We start from the raw sequence: 22883 nt of genomic DNA, 5'->3' as shown, positions 1-22883 counted from the left end.
CATCCGAAAACCATAGTTTAAATAATGAAACTGGTTGATTGATTGATTTGGTGTTTATTTTGTAGAACTCCATATTTAAACTTATAGTATAAGAAAGAATTGTCACGAAATTTTTGTTAATTTATTTGTAAAAATAAAATAAAGTTTTCAGTAGACTCAAATCAGTATTGTATTATTTAATTTAAAAATGAAACTGCTGTTGAAATTTTACATATTAATCAATAGACAATCTAGAAAGATTAAAAATATGTAAAGCCATTGATCAAAAACTCCCCATGTAATTAATAATCAATTAAATTTAACTTCGAGCTTTAAAAATATTCCCGTTTTAATTCATATTATCGCCTTATATCACGATCAAGTCGGCCTCGTGGTGTAATTGTCAGCGCGTTTGCCTATGATGTGAGAGGTCTCGTGTTCGATTCCCGACATGGTTAATATGAAATATTTATTTAAAAGGGTGTTTGTGAAAATATTTCATATTCCCTGGACTATTTCCTGAAGCGTGGGACTGATCGCCTCGTAACAAAAATGATCAAGATACGCTGCGATTGGTGTTCCAATGCAGTGCCCTATGCATCATTAGGTGCGGAAAGGGAATGATGATGATATCAAGATCTTCTGCACAGTTTTCGTCCAGTACATACATACCAGTAATATTTATTTATTAATTTATTTAATGCACAAATACACAATTTTACATAGACACAATTATATGTTTTTTTATGTCTCGACTTGTTAGAAAATTCCGTGTTAAGTCGGGACTCTTCGATATAGAAATCAAAAATATGTATTTACATATTAAAACAATATTCAAGTAATCAAAATATGCAAAATAATCTAAACAATATACAAAATAATAATAGAAATATATTAATAATAACAATGTATACATGTCAAAAAATGGAATGTAGAAAAGTGATATAATAATACGTATGACAGTGATGATATACACATATACGTATATGGATAATAATGAAGATAGCAGCGATGTTATATATTTATTCCCGAAGCAATCTCATACAGTGGTCTCTAACCCTCGATACAATCCAATGATAGATCTTCATCTTAAATAAAGACGTTGTTTTGAAGAACATAATATGTTCATCCAAGACGTTGTACACTCTCGGAGCTATATATGAAAAGTGTCTCCGAGCAAACATCGTACGTGTTCTCGGTATGAAGAAGTAATAACTTATCTATTATACGTATGTGAAAACAAATTATAATTGTGATTTTTCGGTAGGTAGACATACCTTTTGATTAGGATAGTTTATTTAATTGTGTGATTTAATACTTAATATAAAAAGCGAATTTCATCTCCGTTCGCCGTATGGCACATGTCGGCATTTGGCACCAAATTCGTATTATAAATAATAAGAAATATCTAATGTGGAATAAGTGTAATACGTATGTACGTAGGACATACGCTAGTACGATGCCTAATTGCAGGTATTCTCAAGCGTTGTTATTATTTATTGAGTATTTCATTAATAATCTTCTTCTTAAGCCTTATTCTCTCCACTGCTGGATAAAGGCCTCTTACAAACGTCTCCATTCCTTCCTATCACCCACTTTCATCATCCATGTTTTACCGGCAATACAGGCGATGTCACAGACCTATCTTTTCAGTGGCCTTCCAACACTTTTTTGTTTGCCCATGGTCTACACTTCATTCTGGGTGTCCACCTGCCATCATTTTGTCTCGCCAAGTGTCCTGCCCAATAAAATTATCTCTATCGACTTCTTTGCGTCCTTCCAAGTCAGGTTCTCGTCCAGAAGTTCTGACATAAACTGCCGACGAACAGTGAGAAGTGGACGTACAGGACGTCGTGAACCTGATGCCTTGTAAGTAGGCAAGCGTGGTTAAAGCTCTCAGGAGGCATCCGCAGTATATTGCCCAGTAAATCGTATCGCCAATCGTATTCCATTTATATACAGTAAGAAAATGATTGGCGCGAAAACTCTACCTTGAGGTACTCCAAATCTGATTGGTAATTGGGACTCAAGATTCCACTTACTTGTACTATTTGTGTTTGATTTGTCAGATAACTCCTTATCCACGTATTTTACATTTAATTTACTATGTTTACCACATAAAGTTAAGAATAGTCCAGAAACCGCACGTGCAGATCAAACAGAAGGCGACTAAACTACTCATAAATGAGTAGGTTTACGTTTTGACCCATTAGTTTCTTTGTAGACGTCGCTCAGTACGCAACTCTTGATTTGAATTCAACTATGCCGTGTTGTGTCATTTTAAAGTGTAGAAATAATGCTAGGATCTTAAAGAAACGAGATGCAATCACATTTCATGTGTAATTAGCAAATGAATGTGTATGTAACAAATATATTACCTAAAAATTTAATTATTTTTCCATCTGTCAGATTGCCGAAGTAACAAAATGAACGTTTCGTTAGTGTTGCCAGGGTAGTAATTTTTTAACCCTACTTTGCTCATCTATTGAGAGAACTAATGAAAATTGGATCTCGGATTAAACAACTCTATCGTAGACATTTGACCGACATTATCTTTTATACATCAAATATTATTTAACATGATATAAAAATATCAGTTTTATGTAAAATAAAATTTGTTTTATTTTGTAAGTTTAAAGTTCATTAATTCAATTACTCTTATTAAATGACTCTTTACTTATCTACTCTGTTGTGTCAATCAATATTTCCGCGTGTACAATTTTATTTTAGAGAAATTAACAGATTGCCTTTTTATTCCCTTACATTTGTGTTATGATTATATTTTTTCCCATCGTGCAACATTACGCAGTAACATCACGAATGCGCGCGGCCATTTTGGGGAATAGTGGGGGAATTATTGGACACAGTCCGATGTATTAAAATATGATTCTATGCTCCTTCTGAACTATTCTTAATTTTACGGTTTAACCTATTATAAGGATAATGCTCACTTGATGAAAATACACGCCGATTTTGTCGGTACTGAATCTAAATGTTCTCCTTTTCTCTAGAAACATGTAACGTTTATTACATGTTTTTTTAAAAGTTTTCTAAGATTCGATGTTGAATACCCCTTCAGATCAAAGTGAGATCCAGAGATACATATTAGTGTGTCTGCGGACAGTAACATATGCTGCCCGCATGGTGTCCGCGTAATACGAATGTGGAACCATAAAACTGCGTATTAGCGTACAGACAACTTCGCACCGCGCACCGTGTCATTGTACCGGTGCCTTATGGGTACTGGTGGATTTTTATAAGCTGGCGCGTGCGCTATACTTACACATACGCATTGTGCAGTATCAGTGAATAACAGGGGCGAACCGTGTATAGAAGCGATTATGCGCAGCTTACCATTATATTAGACCAACTATAATAATATTTTATTGTAACTTTATTTACAGAAAAACCAATAAATAATTTACATTTATTTTAAATCATTTTCACCGTTTGTATTTTTATCGTATTATAAATATAAATTTTAATAAAGCGCGCCAGCGCCTGCGGTGAGCCAAGAAACTAGCCGATTATTCCAGCTCATTTTTTCATACAAATAATACTATGAATGTATTAACCCCAGTGCGGGTTTTTTCTCCTATATTAAACTTGCAGATTATACGAATTATTTGAAGATTCTTGATTTGGAAAACAGTATTTCAAACATTGTTTCTTAAGGACTATTTTTCTTTGAGATGGTACTTTTGATATAAGACCATAATTACTTTCATGCGTCATATTGCGGGAAATAAAGCGCCCCACGCGGCCGTTTTGAGCACTATTAATTACTAGAACAATGCGGCCAGTTGACATTTCAATTGAATATCTAATATCGACTGAATTCATAGTGGTATTTTTTTATTTTTTTTATGAATTATATATTAAAGTAATGGATAATTTATCTATATAATATAATATATCACGAAGTTAGATAGTTTGAGTTGATTTCATGGATGAGAGTTGTTGTATCACACAGAACCACAGAAAAATATCAATTTATGGTATGTATTACTTACATTATATTATGTACCTCCTATGTAGGTACAAATATATGCAAAAAAAAATTAGCTTACCTGTAAATAAAATCACCATTCGCCACTGAGGTTTACTGCCATTTATATGTTTTGGTTGACGGCTTTTCCTTGAGAAGTAGGAACCTGAGCAGCCTGGCGGTACCTACCGCATTTCAACAATTCACAAATTCCAAATTCAAATATAAAATGTCTTCTATGATCCGCACGATTAACTAACTATGACAAATAATATTCCTACTGCTATCATAAAGTTACCGCAAAAGTTTCAATAGCATTATCATCACCGCATTCAATATCCAAAAATCCTGATACACAAAGCCGTATAATGAAGAATTCAATCATAAACAAGTACCTAGGTACCTACTTATCAATCAAAAGTCTTTTTCCAAATGAGTAGTTTTACGTTTTGAACCATTAGTTTCTTTGTGGACGTCGCTCAGTACGCAACTCCTGATTAAATTTAACTCTACCGTGTTGTGTCCTTTTAAAGTGTAGAAATACTGCTAGGAACTTAAAGAAACATAATGCGATCACATTTTATTAGTAATTAGCAAATGAATGTGTAAGTAGCAAATACATTACTTAAAAATTGAACTATTTTTTCATCAATTTTTTTACCCTACTTTGCTCATCATTAGATGCTCATCATAGAAGACCTAATAAAATTTGGACCTCGGATTAAACAACTTTGTTGTGGACATTTGACCGACTTTATCATTAAAACATCAAATATTATTTGACATGATATAAAAATATCCCTTTTTTGAAAAATATTTTTTTTTTTATATTTTAAGTTTAAAGTTTTTTAATTCAATAACTCTTATTAAATGACCCTTTACTTATCTACTCTGTTGTGTCAATCGATATTTCCGCGTGCACAATAAAATTTAAGAGGAATTAACAGATTTCTTTTTTTTACCTTACATTTGTGTTATGATTTTTTTTCCCATGGTGCAACATTACGCGGCGACATCACGAATGCGCGCGGCGAAAGTGGGGGGATTTTCGGACACAGCCCGATGTATTTAAATATGATTCTACGCCCCTTCTGGACCATTCTTAATTCTATGATTAAACCACAAATGGATTATTTTGTGGGACCTATTGTTATTTTTTATTTATTAAGTAAAAATGTAAATGAAAATAAAACAAAATGTTTTGAAAATTCTAAGCCTATCATTGAAATATTTTTTAAACGCTCTAGACTGTATTATGCCTTCAACGTTTGTAATTAAACCAACGAAATGTCGAACAGGTGTGCATATGCCTTCACAGTTGAATCAACACAGGTGTTTGGTAGAAATTTGATTTGTGCAAGGACGGTGTTATTGTTTCAGCATTGGGTCTGGTTAGATACCAAATAAGATTATTCATATTTTACCAGAACTAACATTGTCCAATTCTTTCATTAATTCATTTACTCATCTCATACAATCAACACATGCATCTTGCAAAAGAAAGACTATTAACTTCATTATATACTATTCGAAAATTCAACACAAAACGATATTTTTATTTATTTATTTTATTTCATTAATATAAACGGCAATCTGCCCTTTACAAACATTTATAATACTGCATATTTGGCTTAATATATATATATATCGTAGGCAACTGAAATGGCTCAAAATTAGACAGCGGAGAGACTATCACTCCCTCTCACTTCTGTTCAATGTACTTCATAGTCCTAACGCTCCTATATACCTGTATGAAAAATTTCAACGCTTATCAGTTCATGGTTTACCTCTTCGTTCTCATTCTCAAGGCACTCTCTTAATACCCATACACAATTCCTCTTTCTTCTCTAACTCATATAGTGTCCATGCGGCTCGACTGTGGAATCATCTCCCATCCACCATCAAAGATGTTACTACATTATCTCTGTTTAAATCACGTCTGAAGAAACATCTCCTTTCTCTTCCTTAATCTCTCCTCCTTTCCTTTTTCCTCTTTCTGCTTTTTTCCTTTTTCCCATTGAGTAATAGTTTTGATTTAAGGTAATTTATAAACAAATACGTTTATTTCTATTTTTATATATTTTTAACTTTTTAATCTTTTTTTTTTCTATTGAATATGTTCTGTAACTTGAATTATAAAAATAAAACTTTTATTTTATTGGTTGGTTGGAAGAAATTGCCATTTGGCAATAAGCCCGCCAATGTACAAATAACATTATGTACAAAAAGTTAAATAAATAAATATTTTTTTGAAATATAAATTTCCTTATACCCAAGATTTATATTCTTCTTCTTCACGTGTCATGTCGGGTCCCCCTGACGTTGACGATCATTTGGGAGAAAGCTTCCCTATCCTGAGCAGTTCGAAACAGCTCCTCCACAGATCTATGTCGAGCCGGGAGATTATTCCCACCCCTGGTCCATTTAAGGATCGCCTGGGACTCGGGGCCATTGTTTGGTTTCTCTTCATAGTGATGTCCTGGGAATTATTGACCGAAGTGGTTTCCCGTTGCCTTCTTCGGTGGAATTTTCTGTCGGGGTTACTTACCCTTAGCTGGAGGGGTCCCGTTTTATGGCGCCGGACACTCGCCATTCATCCTCTCCCTATCTGCTTTGGCACTGATGTTAATGCCAGTGGCCACATTGCCCAGGGCTCGCGGAGCCAAAGAGACCACTCATGGACGCTAGGGAGTAGGACTATTGGTAGTGTTGCTGATGGAATGTAACTGCGGCATTACACGGCATTTTATATGTACATATTTTCCAGCAAAATATGCACCACCGTGGCCCTACCAAACTTTGAACCCTAATAAGATTTATATAAGAAAAAATTAAACCTAAAAATTATACAAGATTTAAATTTGTAAAATTAACCTAAAAATTATTGTGCATATTCAGTAGAAAGTTTAAATAATAAAACATTCTACAGTAATAAAACAAGAAAATCATAAGTACTGATTCATACAGCTGGGCAAAGTGACCAATAAACTTTATATATTATGAAATGCATGAATAAATAAATATAATTACCATTCACCATCTTTGAAAAAGTTCAAAATGTTGGTTCTATAGGAACAATACCTTACACTAAAAATATCGGATACGTGGGAATAACTATTGCCGAGTTCATGAAGTCTGTTTAATACGGCATTACAAGTATACACTGTCCGTGAATTGTTGCTACAAAACGGTGGTACCTGTCTAGTCATTCTTCCAGGCACCCTAAAGTTGATGAGAGATAATAGTTCAGGGCAATCCCATATTGAATTTACAATTTTAAATAAATTTACAATTTTAAATAAATTTAAATTAATGTTTTTAGTTAAAAATCGTAATTTAAAAATTCATGACTGATTCTAAGTTTAAAATTAATATACCGTAAGAATTTTTTTTGAACTCTTTCTAGAGAATTTTGGTGACAGTTGTAGTAAGGAGTCCATATTGTAGAGTTATACTCTAACTGGCTTCTCACTAATGAAGTATACATCAACTTCAAAGTGACTATGTTTTTAAATTTCTTAGTCACACGTAACATGAAGCCTAAAATTTTTAGAGATTTACTAGTAATATTATTTATGTGTCTAATAAAGGATAATTTTTGATCAAAAACGACACCCAGGTCGCGCAATTCAGAAGTAAATGTTCTTTTATTTATTTGCTTTATTAAGTTGTTTTTAAAATCATCATCATCATCATTCCATGTCCGCTCCCTAGTTGGAACATATGGTGACCACGAAGATCCTCAAGACATCTCTGTCAGCTGCCAGCTCCTCCGCATCCTCCTAAGTCACGTACGCGTGTCGTAGTTCTGACACGAACTGCCGACAAACTGTCAGCAGTGGACGTCCAGGACGTCGAGAACCTGATGCCTTGTAAAGTAGGCAAGCGTGGTTAAGGCTCTCAGGAGTCATCAAAGGCACATAGCCAAGCTAATAATATAATAATACTATTTGGCTGATTTATATAGCGCCATTTTTGTGAAACCTCACCTCAAGGGGGCTTACAATTCTATACCTAAACTTACATTCTAACTAAACTAAAGTGACTTATTATATTTCCATATTTAAAATTGAGGTTATGATAGTCTAAAGAAGTGGGATTTTACTTGGGATCTGAACTAAATGGGACTGTCGATGATTCGTAAGTTTGAAGGCAATTGGTTCCAGGCAGAGGAGCCGGCGGCGGCAAAAGCACGATCTCCAAATCTAGTGTTTGGGGAACGCCAGATTTCGACAAGTTTTCCTCTTCCTGAATCAAATGCTGACCTAAGAGTAGATTTTCTTCGACATCTATTTTCCCTAATACAAAGGTCCGATAGATATTTTGGAGCCATTTTATGAAGGGATTTGAACACTGTCCGGCAAATCTTGTATTTTATTCTCTCTGGGCTTTTTAACCAGTGCAAATCTCGAAGATGTTGTGAGATGTGAGAATATTTTTTTACTCCCGTAATAAGCCTCGCTGCTGCATTGAAAACAGATTGAAGTTTATTAGTTTCAATGTTGATGATGCAGCACCGTTTGCAAAGAGGTTTTTGGCAGTCTTCGTATTGAACTGTTCATGGTCCACTGTTTTAGGGAAATGGGATTGAAACCAGGCGAAAAAGATTTATATAATTTCTGTTGTTTTTCCTAATGTAAAGATATACATACCAGTAATACCAATCAAAAATTCGTATTGATTTCGATAAATCTCTTTCGTCTCTTTACAATGAGGAAGTTCAGCGGTTTTTTTCAAATTTTTTATTCGTTAATAGACTGTTAAATTAGGTAATTTTTTTTTTTTTTTTAATTTTTACATACCGTATTATCGGCGCTACGATTTTTTAAAGTTTTGTATTTCTGAAATAACTCCGCGTGTGACGTCAGAGGTTCATTTCCGCTTATTCCCATTCAGTTCTTCCTATTGGTCCAGAAGCGACAAGCAGACCGGAAATCTTCCATAGCTCTCAGATCATAGGTTTATTCACATGAACCAGTGACGTCATTTAAAGTAGTGCGTTTTTATCAAAATATTTTTTATTATTTTTTCTGCATATTTTCAAGAAACTTTACAATACAATTTAATGCTCTAATTTTTACTCCGCGTAAGAAAACATTTTTTGTATCCAATTTCCCGTAGGGCTGAAGTTCCTCATTGCGCCCCCGTACTACCGTATCCCACACAAAAGCGATATAATAACACGTGTGCAATCTATTTCGGGCAGAGAACAGATGTACGCGTATGGCTCAAGTCAGTGCGGACTGCGGACCGGGCGTATGGCCGCCTCCACTGAATCATCTGTACGGGCCGAGTGGCATATGGCGCCCGAGTCGACTTCATTGCGCAATAAAAAAGCGTTCCATCTATTCACGATTCAATCGCAAAAGATACATTTGAACTAATTAACTGATCAAATTAATGAACGCCATTTTTAGTACTTTTATAGTTATCATTACTAATACCATACAAGGGAAGGCTCTAGCGTGGAATAACACGGTAAACTAACAGGCAAAACTAAACGAAAGACTCGGACAATTTTTACAGAAGATGTTAAAAATATTATCATTAACAATAGCGCACTAAATCAGGCGTACGCGCGTTTGCGGTCGCTGGCCCTACGGCATAGAATAGTCTCCCAACACAGGTGCGAGGCTGTTTCGGAAAAAACTTAAAACCCACTAGTTCTCTAAATCATTTGAATAAATACTTTTAATAAATACTTTTACTTTTAATACCCATCCACAATTCCTCTTTCTTCTCTAACTCATATAGTGTCCATGCGGCTCGACAGTGGAATCATCTCCCATCCACCATCAAAGATGTTACTACATTATCTCTGTTTAAATCACATCTGAAGAAACATCTCCTTTCTCTTCCTTAATCTCTCCTCCTTTCCTTTTTTCTCTTTCCTCTTTTTTCCTTTTTCCCATTGAGTAATAGTTTTGATTTAAGGTAATTTATAAACAAATACGTTTATTTCTATTTTAATATATCTTTGGTTTTTTAATCTTTTTTTTCTAATGAATATGTTCTGTAACTTGGATTATAAAAATATTTTTTTTATTTTCTCGGTTGGTTGGAAGTAATTGCCATTTGGCAATAAGCCCGCCAATGTACAAATAACATTTTGTACAAAAAGTTAAATAAATCCTTAGCATGTGGTGACAAAGCACACTGTTTTTCTTAAAGCGGTAGTCTGGTAAAACGCACGCAAAATACGGAAATCATACGATTTTGCCATTTTGAAACGAATGTTTTTTTTTAATCGCGCAATAATAAAAAATAAAATAAATGTCATTTAAATAAAGTTCTACAATTCTCTTTTAAATTATTTAAAAGATATACAAAACATAAACGTACTGAAAAAACACCTTTAAAAAAACTGTTCTTACAGCCCATGTGACGAGTGATATGTGATGTTATTTTATCGACTTTTATAAGTGTCATAATATTATTATATCTCCTCATACCGGCACTTATGCTGATTGATAATATTTTGTACAAAAAAAAATGTAATGTAGTGTAATATGTAATTTAACATGTAAAGTAAAAAACAATTTGTTAAATGAATGTAATCCATAAGGGTTTATAAAAAAATAAATTTCAAATTAAAATGCGGGAATTATAGAGCTATCAGTCTCTTTTGAAGCGAGACCTGTATGCAAAGACAGAGTGATATGGTGTTCGGTTCTTTCAGCCTACCCTTTCGGAGAAACGGCGTGATGTATATTTATATTTACTTATCCCATTACGTAAAAAAAATTGTATACATTAGAGGGAGTGACATTTTACAATAATGTGTTTTTAAAAATATTTCTGATAAGCAAATAATTTCAATATAAAATATGAATTGCAAAAAAATATAGTGTTTTCAATGAGTGTTACATAAAAAAGAATTATGAATATAATTTTCGACTTCTATCTTTTATATAAATTAGGGACCACATTGGCCCAACGTGGCAACTACTGTAGTGGAATAAAACCATGTAATAAACTGCCTTCATCAATTAGATATATTAAACCACCACATAGGTTTTCAAGAGCTGTTGCGGTGTGGCTCTTGGACAAGGCACAATGCCCTTGAAACATAATATATTATTTTTGTATCATTCTTTTTTGATTCAAATACGTATTCTTTATTATTTATTAATATAGTTTCATAAATGATACATGTTTTTTAAACGTTTATATATTTAGTTAATGTTATAAACTGTACCTTTCCAAAAAAAAGACTAGCTTTTGTGCTTGAAGAGTGACTTACACTGTTACAGTTTTTTGGTATATAATTGGTAACAATTTTAAGGTATATAATTTCTAATATACACAAGAAAAAAAACGAAATACAAAGAAAGACTGCAAATAATAATAAAATAATTAAAATTAAAATAGAACTAGCAAGCAACAGTTACATACAATATCTATATATATAATTCCTCTGTACGTGTGATGTCACTGAATACCTTCTAAACGGCTTAACCGATTTACGTGCGGTTTTCAGAGAAATATAGATCTTTGCGCTGTGCGTGTTTGCAGATATTAAATTCTTCAATAGAGTGTGTAAAAAAGAAGTAAAGAGCATAAATGTTTTATTCATCGATCTACCAGGGTTGCATTCGAAGAGAATTCATTTTCAAAAAATGGAAAGACGCTGTTTTTTTTTGTATAAAAAAAGTTGGTTTTTAAATGTTTACAAACAACATTTTGTGGATCTCAATTAGATTCTTTCCTAAAATTCTTTATAATTTCTACCCATTTATTTCTTTTTACTGGATTTTAGATAGTACTAAAACAATATTAAATTTTATAAATTTAAAAAAATCGTATTCCTACATAAGTACACCCCTTCTGTTGGTGAGAAGACCGGAGTTTGGCGTTTGCAAAAAGAATGCCATATTTGAAAAAATATTTATTTTATGTTTTGGAATTCAACTTAAATGTAATATTTGAATATTAACAATTTTTAATTTTGGAATTTAATCACAAACAAGTGCCTAGGTACCTACTTATCAATAAAAAGTATTTTTCCAAGGCAAGTTAACGTTCGGGCAGGATAACGTCTGTCGGGTCAGCTGGTCATTTATAAATACTTTTGTAAATGATATTATCAATGTTTATGAAAATACAAAATTATGGCTTTTTGCTGATGACAACAAGATTCTAAAACTTATTGAATCTCCCAATGGTTGTCTTTTTTTTTAACACGATAATAATTAACAAATGTGACACTGTTTGTGACACCTGATTCTTATAATCCGAATCATTTCTATCGAATTATATGTTATTCTTATTTATATATTATGTAGGTGCATATAATATGCATTTGTGTGTTCGTTTTGAATCAACGTTCGCGTATTGTCAAACCTTATTTTATTGTTGTCATTATTTCGTATTTACTGCATTTTGTGGTTACCTACCGTATTGTATTGGACTCGTCGCACATTATTCATTCGATGTGTATCAGTTAAATTTTAATATAAAATGCTTTTTTTTTTCAGAATACGGTTTTGAAATTTAACATACTTTAAAAAAAAAAAAAACTATTTATATAATTTCTTGATTTGAATTTTAACAAAAAGGTTTCTAACTTTTTACTAAGCTCTTTATTGTACCATTTTTAATACAATAACAAGTTTTAAACAATTATTTTTTCATACTTACGCACCCACACCCACACACACGCACCCTCTTCCTCATTCATTCTCACATGCACATGCATCCTCTCCCTCATTCATTCACGCATACACACATTCACATACACATGAATACAAACGTCACACAAATACAATTACTAAACTTCTTTTCTTATATATTATGTGTCATTATATTTACAGTGGATTTTTTAAATTGGCTTTAGCATTGTTCAGATTTTTCTACTTATTTTGTTTATGTAATAGCTGTAAAAAACCCAAATAAAATAAAAATAAATAAATAAATAAATTACAACAGCGATGTAGAATACCTTAAATAAGGGAATATGAAAGTAAAGGCATTTACAGGGCTTATGACCTGTCATTGGCTGGTTTAAGTGGCCACTTTACACACTGTGTAACATTCACCATTTTGCCTATGTTTAAACATCCATATTTCTTCAATTCTTCCATCTGTTGATTTTACTGAAGTTAAAGAGCTGAAACCTTTATTGTTGTGAAGAGATTCATCTGACTGAATTATTTCACATACTAGGCAACGCCTGAAAACAATTTTTAAATTTTAAAACTTCTTCTTGGACCAGTTGGTTTCATTACAATATTTGAGTTTGTCCAAATGTCCAATCCAGTCTTTTGTCTATGAACATTTGGACAAACTCAAATATTGTAACAATAATAATTGTTTTAATAAATGGTGCAACATCAATTGTCTCCAACTTAACATTGACAAATGTAAAATAATATCTTTCTCGCGACAAAAAAAACCCATGCAATTAAACTACACACTAAAAAATATTTCCCTTTCAATGGTTGCTGCCAGGGTTTTCGGTAATACACAAGTACTGAGAATTCTTTATAACTCGTTGGTGCGAAGTAGACTCGAGAGTGGCTCGATGATTTGGGGACCGTGTGAGCTGAAATATTCTCTTAAGGTGGAGAAGGTCCAGAAGAACTTTCTTCGGTTTCTCTACATGAGGGAGTGCGGATATTATCCATGGCTCTATCCCACTGAGTTCCTCTAGGCTATGCTCGGTTACAGCAGTTTGAAGACTAGAAGGGATGTGTATTTAACTACGCACTTCTTTCGATTATTGCGCAATAATTGACAACCCTGAAATTATGCGGAGCATTAGCTTTTATGTTCCTGATAATTACCATAGACAGCGTCAGCATAGACTGTTTCACATTCCAATATACAGGACCAATCTGCCAACGGTTATACCTGTTGGAAGGGCTATCTCTATGTTGAACAATATCACTTTGGACATTGACATTTTTCACGTCTCTGAGGGAGTTTTTCGTTACAAGATTCTCTTACTTTTTTAACATATTATTATTTGGATATTATGTTTACTAATGTGTTTTATTTTTTATATATACCTAATTTTACCTAATTATTTTAATTATTTCTAAATGTATGAATAAAGATATTCCATTTTGTTATGTACATATATATGAACAAATGAAATTGAAAAAAAAAATGCGTTATAGTAATTAATTAAAAAAAGAAATAAAATATGAAAGAAACCATAAAATTATACATTGATTGAATTAGGTCTAACTTACATAAAAAACTCTATTTTCTTTTCGTGTTTTTCACATTAAAAAAAAACCGGGCTGTATTCGAATCTGTCGAATACTGAAAATCTCCTGGCGCCATTCTGTGTCCGAAATCCATAGACAATAATAGCAGTAATAACCGTAGACCATAGACCATGGATATAACGCAATAACAGAAGCCAAGGGGGGGAGGGGGGCAGCGACAAATGGCGCGCGCCCGATCTGTCACCATCTGTCCAATTTCAAAAATAGAACGCACGTGCGCCGTGTATCCGTTTCCTTATTAGAATTTCTTCCGAATTTAATTTTGCCCCTGAACATTGGCGGGGTAAGATGGGATTAGGGATGTCCGTAACCAATGACTAGATAACCGAATGATTCGATAATCAAAAAAATCGATGCGGATTACCATTATTTCCATATCCGAATCATGCATATCTGAATCAATGCATAGGGAACTTCATTGGTACTTCATTTGCAGCGTCACTAAATCACTTTTGTTACCTCGAATGTAACGTTACTAAATATTATATTTAAACATATTTTGTTTTAAATGGGCAATTACCATGGATATTTTTATTAGCTAATAAATAAATCTAAAAAGTATCAAGCTTACCGGTACTATTTTTATTAAAATCTGTTAAGAAACGAGGGAGATATAAAGGATTAAATTCTAGTTATTTGAATGGTGCCAAAAACAAACAATTCGTGACGTCATTAAATATGACGTCTTCGGATGTTTTGTGACGTCATCGGATTTTTTTCATCAATGTCTATGGATTTTATAGAGTATTGTAGATTGCTTCCTTTTTCTATGTGTCGTCTGTTTACATTTACGGAGTCCTGTCACTTATCAAACGCTACGAGTTGTGATTTTTAATTTTCATGATAAATTGAATTAATTTAAAAGAGATTGAAAACCATAAAATAATTTTAAAAATTCGAGATGTAAGATGTAATCCGTTTTCACTTTCATCTGTCAGTGCCTGGAACTGGAGTGTGGAGTGGGTAAGAGGGGGCTTAAGATAATATGCATAGACAACTCTCCTTATATTTTTATATGTGGCCTGTAGCATTACCAATATTAAAATAAATAAATAACTTCTGTGACAAAATTTATTACCAACTTACGAAACGATCGTTTTCAAAAGACCTTATTTTCCAAACGAAAATAATTAATGAAAATATTTATTATTAGGGCTTATTTAAACACTAGGAGAATCTTTAAAAAATTGTTTATTTGTAGAGTAGGTTAAATCCGATATTCCCCCCGAGTGATAATACCCTATTGTAGTTTGACTTTTTTTTTTTAAAGTCCCACCCAGTTACCCGGATCTGATTTCGATGTCTTGTGGCCGCTTTTATGATCTGTACATTGCAAAAACAAATTTAAAGCTTGAATGACCGGTTAATATTTTTATCATATTTTAATATTCTTTGTTTACAAAAAATTCGCGGTATTTAGAATTTACATTTACTGATTTCAATGCACGTATCACCCTAAATGTATTTTTTTCAATAGTGAAAATCACTCATTAAAAATATAAATATATTATTTTTATTTTATTGGTTCTTTTACAATTTATGTATTACTTTTTTTACATTAAACACAATGTTCCCTCACTGAGGTGTCCCGTGCCGAGGGAGACATTTTGTATCCTTCTTAAACATGCCTTATTAAACACACTTAAATCATAAATAAGAATAATCAATTAAGAGAGGTCGATTAAATACTGTAGAGGAAAAAAAACTAGTACTTTTTGGTAGCATAAAAAATGTTTATAAAATTATACTTTTTAAATTCCTGCAAAAAACGATTCATTGCATTGGCTACGCTCCTAACCCGTAACGATTTGGTTTAATTTTGACCTTTGTTTGTGACCGTTTAAATTTAAATAAAACGCCGTCACGAATCTTGACGTCAAAATTGTCAAGGCCAAACATGTCGCGTTTTTGTAAAGAAATATTTTTAACAATTTAAAAAAAAACTTACGTATGAAAACGTTTTTCCATACTATCCATATTCTTTTTGAAAACACAAATAATTTTCTTTAAGTATTCGCAGTATGTGATTATTCTAGATTCTTGGGTCAGCCAACAAATATCCCAGTCTTGATTTCTTTGATAACAAGTTGTCTTCTTTCATACGATCACTGAATCAAATTCAATTATAAACACCTCTCTCGCTTCCACTCCCACCAAGTCTACTATATACTATTGTGTCTTTCTACTTTCCTTTATAATAATTTTCTATGTATAAATATATCCATAAAAATGCCCATGAGCGTAGAAATAAATAAATAAATATAAAAATAATAATAATAAATAAATAGATAATTTGTAGTCAAATAGGATACTTTTTTTCTTTTGAGTAAATGACATATCAAGACATCTATCAGAATTCAATAATAATTGATTGTCTTTGCAATATCGACAGATTCTATCTCAGTCAGTTTGAAAAACTTCGCAATCATTTATTGAAGACATAATTTTCAATACTTTATTGTCACCAGCGTAAAAGAATAATAATTTAGTTTTGAATGCATAAACTTATATCAAGATGTTCCATTTTTTTATTTTTCTCAAAAAAACAAAACACTTTATAGAATCAATAAAATGGTTTCAGTATGTCGGTACAAATATAGGAAACAAAAGAATAGAAATTACACCATCAATTGTAATAGAAAATGAAAAACTTAATGAAGTCACTGAAATTAAATATTTAGGTGTAATGTTGGATTCAAAACTTACATTTCACCAAAACGCTAAGATGGTAATAAATAAGATTGCAAAAAAAATATCAATTTTGGGAAGGATCAGAAGATTTATTGATAAGGACTCTTGCTAAACTATTTACAAAGCAATTATTGAACCACACGTTAACTACTGTAGTAGCATTTTATTTTTATCAAACAAAGAAAAGATAGATAAACTAACTGTATTACAAAATAAAGCCTTTAGAATCATTTTGAAAAAAAACAGATACACGAGGGTAAAGTCGATGGTAAATGAAATGAAATTATTAACAAATAAACAAAGAATATTTTACAATACAATGATATTTGTTCATAAAATTATAAACTCTAATAAAAAAACAGAATTTTGGAAAAAAAATGATCGGAACCAGCATGAACACGATCACAATACTAGAGAAAAGAACAAAATTAGATTTCCATTTAGGAAAAAGGCAAAGTCACAAAATTCAATTTTATTTAAAGCAATTAAAAAGTATTACGAAATGGAAAAAAATATTTATGAAGAAAAAAAACATATCAAAATTTAAAATAATGGTCAAGACATATGTGATAAACAATTTATAAATTCAATATATTTGCCATGTTATTATTAGAACACACATAACAATATGTATGATATGTGTGCCCTACTTTAAGATTTAAATAATAAAAAATATTAATAATAAATATATATTTATATAAAATGTGTCTCAACATTATAAGGATAATTTTTACTATAACATAATAATATTTATGCTACGTATGCTCTTGTTTTAGTTCGTCAGTGTTACTATTGTAATATTGATGTTTTTTGTTTATATTTCTTGATAAATCTCCGTAGTTAATGATTATGATAATATTATAACTAAACTTATCAATGAAACTTCTTGGTTTAGTTTTACTATAAATAAAGTTTATATAGTTTTCTATATATATATTTGTAAACTTCCCTGTCAAAAATCAAGTATTTATGTATAGTAGTTGAAATGTGTATTTTCTACTCTGTTGTATTTCGCCATGTGTTCTTTTCCCACCTTTTAAATAATAAAAGCTTAATCCCAATTTCGGCCCAAAAACTCCCAAAAATGAACTGTTTAGCAAACTAGTTGTAAATATTTATGTTTCTGTCCCCTGTTAAAATACTTATTTGATCTTATCTTTAAAATATGTTAAGAATAGTATAAAAACTGTAAAAGTTGTAAACAATTCACCAGTCTTGAAGATGCCTACTTAAGCGAAAGCAATCGTTCGTCAAAATAATAAAAAGTAAAACTAAACCAAAAAGTTTCATTGATAAGTTTATTAATAATTTTATCATAATCATTACTATTGTACTATTGTACATTAGTGAGGGTGAGTATTTATATGTTGTGTGAGAGTATTTGTATATTTGAATGGGTGTGTGAGTATTGTATGTATGTGACAAGATGTGAATATAAGTGGACTTATAGGTCAATGATTATCAATAATTATCTGTTTTTTAAAACCCTTATTAAGAAACCTATCAACCACATTATCAATCGATGTAAAATTGTCAAGAACGCTCCGGCCTAAAACCTAAATTTTAAAATATGTAAAAAATAAAAAATAAAATAAAACAAAAAATTACATATATGTAAGTACTTATATACACACATACAAGTATAATTTCATGTATGTGTGTATGTGTAAATATGTATACAGGATGATTTTTTTAGAATATCAATATTGGCTTTGAAAGTTATTTGTTCATATAAAAATTTAAATAATTTGTTCAACTACTGTGTGTATGTTTTTTACTACAGTGTTAATGAATATTTTATATACGTTTTTTGCTGAAAAGGATATTTATTTCCTCACTTTAAACAAATTTTAAGAAAATTCTAGAATCCTAATTAAAAATATTAATTATAATTTAATCTAACTGTACCTACATAATATTTTATTTTTTTGGACACTTTAATATTGTAATTATTTTCTCTTGTTTGAAAGAAGGGAGGACTGTTAGCTCCGTATTACTCTGTATGGATCCGCCGGCGTAAGGATTTTTAAGTCCTAGTAAACAAAAAACTTTTTCTTTTATTTTTTTTATTATTTCATTATAATTGTAATATTTTATTTATTTTTTACGTGTGGAATGATGCTGAGTGGCTATTTTAATGTAAGCTTTTTTCTTCTGTTTTTAACACGGTATTTAGTAATGCACAGAAAACTATAATTGGCCTATAATTTTGGTTCGGTTAATTTCGTCTGTCTTTATATAAATATAGGTTAAGTATTCAAAAGGTTATAAATTAATTTGTATAAATTTTTTTAATATTGTTCTTTATTTACTATTTTTTTCTCATGTATTTCTATAATAATGTATAAACTTATATGTATGTATATGTATGTGCATGTATGTGTGCATGTATGTGTATGTGTGTGTGTGTATGTATGCATATGCATGTGTATGTATGTGTGTATGTTTTCATATGTAAATTTATTAAATATTTTTCTATGTACCCTATACCTATGTTGGTACATTTCCTTATTTTTACTTATTATTGTATCTTTTAGTTTTTCTTATGTTATCTTGAATAGGAGCAAAAATGGGTAATTTAAAAGTCAATTGTCTTTTGTATGCTGACGATGCTGTACTCCTTGCTAACAACAAAGAGGAACTGCAATTCTTGGTAACAAAGGTCTACGATGTATGCGAGAGAAGCGATTTGCTGATGAATGTCGATAAATCGAATGTGATGGTTTTTGAAAGAAATGAAAGTATGACTAAATGTGAAATCACTGTGAATGGAGTTATACTAAAACAAGTAGAGGAATTTGTGTATCTGGGAAGTATGTTCACTAGGGATGGAATGACTGAGATATTGAAAGGAGGGTGAGTGCCGGGAACAGAGTGAACGGTGCACTTAAATCGACCTTGGCAAATAAATGCTTGTCACAAGAGGCAAAATTGGCAGTTCACAACGGAGTCCTGGTCCCGTCCCCGATGTATGGGAGCGAAGTATGGACTTGGAAAAACAGGGATGAAAGTAGGCTGAATGCTGTCGAAATGCGATCTCTCAGGCGAATGTGTGGTAAAACTATGTACGATAGATGCACAAATGTTGAGATCCGTACATTATGTAAGGCTGAGACAAGCATTATCGACAAAATCAAGAAAGGAGCTCTTCGCTGGTTTGGACATGTAGAACGAATGGACAGCGAGAGAACGGCTAAGAATATTTACAATGCGAATGTTGATGGATGCAGAAATAGAGGAAGACCGAGAAAGACATGGCATGACCAAATCCAACAAATACTTAAAGATGGACATGTCAAAAGTCGGAATAATCGGCGCGCGTGCATGAGAAGATGTATGAATGTAGAGGAAGCGAGATCTGTATGCAAAGATAGAGTGTTGTGGCGTTCTATCCTCTCTGCCTACTCTTACGGGGAAACGGCGTGATGGTTTGTTTGTTTGTTGTATCTTTAATTTGAACTGAATTTACATACTTATTATTTTTTTTTTTTTTTAAAAAAAGAAATATTTGCGTTCTTATGATTTACCCAAATATTTAATTTTGAGGGCCATTCTCAACGAGTTGTAAATAACTCACTATTAGAAAATGGAATCAAGTTGGGGTAGAGTGGGATTCGAACCACGGACCTTTGGTCTGTGAGTCCGAGACACTGGCCACGGGACCACAACCCGACACATGTCACTGCTGCACTTGAATGTAATTTCTAATATATGTAAAAGCCCGTAGGGCGTGTAAATTAATAAATAAATATTTATTTTTTGTTGTAATGCCTGTTGTTTTCTTTCAATAAATAAAATAAAATAAAATATTTTATTACTTTTTAATGACCCTATGGGCGTTTAAATATTTAATTATAAATAAAATATGTTTAAATTTCAAATACAGAAAAAATAATTGACATGTTTCAAACGAGTTCGGAACATTTGATTGAAAACATGAACAGACGCGATATATTTTACTTAAGGTAGGGGGTTAGAGGATTATGGGCTGGAGGAGGGGGGGGGGAGAGTACAGGGGGGGCGCCCCCCTCGCACCTGGTCCACCCCCGTAACGGATTTCACCCCAGAAAGGGTTGCACCATCTGACTATGTCGGTGTATTTCAATCCGACCCTGTTTTATTCGAACTTTCATCGAATCAATTTGCAGGAAAATTTATTAGATTGGATTCTTATTAGGATCCTACCTAGTCCAAACTCCGATAAAATAATAAACCATTTTTACCCCGTATGAATGGGTGCGATTCCCAGAAGGTTAAATTTTCAATAATGTGTTTCGTATGTTGATTAAAAATCGGTGTAAAAACTAGTAAAAATATTCAAAGTGTTTTCAGGCGTTGCCTAGAAAGTAAAATACATAGAATTAAGAATAGCCCAGAAGGAGCGTAGAATCATATTTGAATACATCGGACTGTGTCAAAAATCCCCCCATGCATACTTGAAGTCACCGCGTAATGTTGCCATCGCAAAAAATATAACCGCAACATAAATGTAAGATAATTAGTTATTCCCACGTATCTGATATATTTAGTGTAGGGTATTGTTCCTGTAGAACAAACCTTTTGAACTTTTTCAAAGATGGTGAATGGTGATTATATTTATTAATTCATTCATTCCTTAATATATACAGGTTTTTGTTCACTTTGCCCAGCTGTATGAAGCAGTACTTATGATTTTCTTGTTGTATTATTGTAGAATATTTTATTATTTAATTTTGTTTTTACGTTTATTCTTTAATTATTTAAACTTTCTACTGAATATGCTGTATAATATTTTAAATATAAATCTTTTATTATTTTTAGGTTTTTAGATTTGCCGATTATGTCTATAAAATAAGGATATTATGTATACTAATGTGTTTTTTTATATATACCTAATTTTACCCAATTATTTTAATAAGATCTATATGTATGAATTAAGATATTCCAATTTGTAATGTACATATAAATGAATAAATAAATTGAATTTTAAAATTGAAAAATTAAAATAAAATAAAATAATTAGATAAAAAAAGCAATCTGTTAATTTCCCTAAAATATTATTGCACACGCGAAAACATTGATTGACACAACAGAGTAGATAAGTAAAGGGCCATTTGATAAGAATAATTGAATTAATGAACTTAGAACCTTAAAAATAAAACAAATTTTATTTTACATTAAACGGATATTTTTGTCACGTTAAATAATATTTGATGTTTTAAAGATAATGTCGGTCAAATGTCCATTACGGCGTTGTTTAATCCGAGAGGTACAATTTTCGTTGGTTCTCTCGTTAGATGAGCAAAGTTCTAGTCGATGATTGGAAACTGATAAAATCGTTTCTCCTTAAAATGCATTGAGAAAATTATGCTTCGCTTTGTTGTTTTGCAAAACTCATCTCGCCGTACTCTTTGTATTATTCACTCCGTTTTCTTTCTTTCATCAGCAGGGAAGCTAAAATTCCAAGTAATCAATTGAAACCAATGTTCTTATTAATAAAAAGTAGCGTAAAAAATTAACTACCTTGGCAACACCAACAAAATATAAATTTTGTTTTCTTTGACCATCTGAAAGGTGGAAAAATATTAAAGTTTTTGAGTTTCGCACTTGCTACTTACACATGCATTTGCTACTTACACATGAAATGTGATCTCATCCTGTTTCTTGTTGATCCCAGCAGCATTTTAATACTTTAAAACGACACAACACGGCATAGTTAAATTTAAATCGGGAGTTGCGTACTGAGCGGCATGAAATGGGTCAAAACGTAAAACTACTCGTTTCTAGACTTTTTTAATTCTATGATAATACTATTTATTTAACACTTTATATACATATACAATATATATACATATAAGGGCGGGCATATTGCCTTAAGGAAATTTTTCTCTACCTACCCAAACCGTTCAGTTTGAGAAAATAACAAATACATGGACATATTGAATCTTACAATTTTATACAAAAATTAAAAACAAAGATTAACAAAATAAAAAAGATGAAAAATTAACAAT

At 31.7% G+C, this 22883-nt stretch overlaps 1 long non-coding RNA gene across 1 annotated transcript in view; it reads left to right on the top strand.

The window, feature by feature from the left end:
• Positions 1–22883, top strand: part of LOC148271539 (uncharacterized) — a 65096-nt gene that overhangs the window by 1334 nt on the left and 40879 nt on the right. The window lies entirely within an intron of this gene.

This window comes from Micrasema longulum, unplaced genomic scaffold (genome assembly GCF_059751315.1).
Source record: "Micrasema longulum isolate JH-2025_06_02 unplaced genomic scaffold, ASM5975131v1 h1tg002810l, whole genome shotgun sequence".
NCBI classification, from domain to species: Eukaryota; Metazoa; Arthropoda; class Insecta; order Trichoptera; family Brachycentridae; genus Micrasema; species Micrasema longulum.
The sequence above is the reverse complement of the archived record's forward strand: the minus strand, read 5'-3'. Positions and strand labels throughout refer to the sequence as shown.